At 48.5% G+C, this 2,505-nt stretch overlaps 1 long non-coding RNA gene across 1 annotated transcript; it reads right to left on the minus strand.

Annotated features, from left to right (window-relative positions):
• Positions 1 to 244: 244 nt before the first annotated feature.
• Positions 245 to 2,175, minus strand: LOC138684339 (uncharacterized). The gene is made up of 3 exons (XR_011323647.1): positions 2,120 to 2,175; positions 1,835 to 1,940; positions 245 to 686 (listed from the first exon to the last, which is right to left on the minus strand). It is a non-coding gene; the product is annotated as an uncharacterized lncRNA (long non-coding RNA).
• Between the last annotated feature and the right edge of the window lie 330 nt (positions 2,176 to 2,505).

Genomic DNA, 2,505 nt, shown 5'->3' on the forward strand with positions numbered 1-2,505 from the left:
AAGAAACATGCAAGAATTTAAATAGGGATGGAGAGGTAGGAAGTTTCAAAAGTGATGACATACAAGAAATATAGGCAAGATTTTAAAAATAGGGACAGGGAGCCTGATAGAAGGAAACTGTGGTGGGTTGACCTTGCCTGGCTGACGAGTGTCCACCAAGCCACTCTATCATTCCTCCCCCTCAACAAGACAGGAGGGTACAAAATACAACAAAAAAGCTTGTGGGTCAAGATAAGGACAAAGAGATCACTCACCAATTACTGTCACAGGCAAAACAGACTCAACTTGGGGCAATTAATTTATTGTCAGTCAAAATCAGAGTACAATAATGAGAAATATGAACAAATCTGAAAAACACCTTCCCCCCACCCCTCTCTTTTTCCTGGGCTCATCTTCACTCCTGACTTCTCTACCTCCTCCTACCAAGCAGCACAGGGGGAGAGGGAGGGGGGGGTTGCAGTCAGTTCATCACAAGTTGTCTCTGCTGCTCCTTCCTTCTTCGTGTTCTTCCTCTGTTCCAGTGTGGTGTCACTCCCATGGGGCCACAGGTCCTGCCAGAAAACCTGCTCCAATGTGGGCTCCTCTCCACAGCGTCACAGCCTCCTTTGGGTGCATCCGCCTGCTCTGGCGAGGGGTCCCCCATCGGCTGCAGGGTGCACATCTGCTCTGCCATGGACCTCCGTGGGCTGCAGGGGGACAGCCTATGTCACCATGGTCTTCACTGCAGACTGCAGGGGAATCTGCTTTAGGACCTGGATCACCTCCTCCTTTTCCTTCTTCACTGACTTGGGTGTCTGCAGGACTGACAGCTTCTGCACAGCATTTTTTTTTAGCCCTTCTTAAATATCACAGAGGTGCTACCAGGGTTGCTGGTTGGCTCAGCTTTGACCAGTAGCAGCTCCATCTTGCTGGAACTGGCTGTGCCCAGCATGGGGGCAAGTCCTGGTGTCTTCTCCCAGAACCCACCCCTGCAGCCCCGGCCCACTCCCCTGCCCCAGCTGGCCACACAAACTCACTACAACAGTGATCGGCTTCAGGGCAGAGAGGGGGGATTGAAAAGTAGGGAAAGGGAGACAGAGAGAGAGATGGGGCGGGGGGGGTAGCAATGGGCTACAGGACAGCAAGGAGGAACTAATAAAAAGGGAGAGGATACCACACAGAGAGATGGAGAAAAACAAATATTAGTGATGAGCCGCAGGGCAGAAGGAAGAATTAAAAAAAGGGGACAGTGAGGTAGATGAGAGAGACTGAGAAATATCAAAAACACTGATGATCTAAAGGGGAGAGAGAGGGAAAATAAAGAATAGGGACAGGGAACCAGACAGAGAGAGACTAATAAAGACAACAATGGGCTATGGGACAGTGAGGGAAGAAGTTAAAACATAGGGACAGGGACCTGGAACAAGAGAATCTAAGAAAGTAAAAGTGTATCCAGAATACAGGGCAGAAAAAGGAATTTAAAAATAGAGACACAGCATCAGACAGGTGAGAGCGGCGGGAACTGTGAAGGGCTAAAGGGCAGATAGGGAGGAATTAACAAGATTGGGATAAGAAGACAGACGGATAGATGGAGAAAGAAAAAGTAGTGACGGGCTGCAGGGCAGAAACAGAGGATAAAAATGAGGGATGGGACAGGCCAGAAGTGCAGAGAGAAAAAGAAAGCAGAAGCAGAACAACAGAGAAAGAGGGGGACTTAGAGAACAACAGAGGGAGAGGTACAGGAAGAAAAAACCAAAAAAATTAAAGCAGTGAGAGAAAGAGAAGGTGGGGGCAGGGAGGGACTGGGATGCAGAAGAGGGGTGACACAGCCCCAGGGGTCCAGGACTCACCGTACCTCCCGCTCTTGGAGCTGCTGAGAGAATTTGACTGTTCAGACATGCCTGTCTCTCTCTCCCTCTCCCTTCCTCCTCTGCAGCTGCAGTCACTTGACTGTCATCCACCTAAGAGAATAGATTGGTGCCTTACAGCTCTTACAATATGAGGCTTCCTAGAAACACAGGCTCACATGCACACACACACTACATGACTGTACTGTGGTTTTGGATACGCATAAAGGCCCTGCTGTGCACACTGGTGATCGGATCTGCTGAGGACTACACTAAGAAGGGTCCATCCTCACCTGGAGAGGCAGGCTATCTCCTGTCTGCAGCTGCTGGCTGGATCCTCTTTATTTTATTCTTCAAATAAAAAAATTCTTCAAATGCAGGCCACTACGGAATCTTTCCATGGCAACCACGGTGAAACGGTGCTAGCTGACATCCAGCTGAGAGAAGAAGAAAAACATTAGCACAAAGCTGGGCAGAAATCCAAAGCTGCCTTTTTGTTGTGAAGGTTTGTGAAGACAGTACGACTGAGCGGAGGAAAAAGTATTTTTGCGTCATCTTTGGTACAGCTGTTGACACAGGCCACTAGAGCTTTTGCATTTTTCAGACAACCATGCCTTTTTTTTTCCTTTCTTTTTTGACTCATTGGTAACTTTACTTTCAGGTAACAGACACAGAGACC

This window comes from Haliaeetus albicilla, unplaced genomic scaffold, assembly GCF_947461875.1.
Source record: "Haliaeetus albicilla unplaced genomic scaffold, bHalAlb1.1 scaffold_177, whole genome shotgun sequence".
NCBI classification, from domain to species: domain Eukaryota; kingdom Metazoa; phylum Chordata; class Aves; order Accipitriformes; family Accipitridae; genus Haliaeetus; species Haliaeetus albicilla.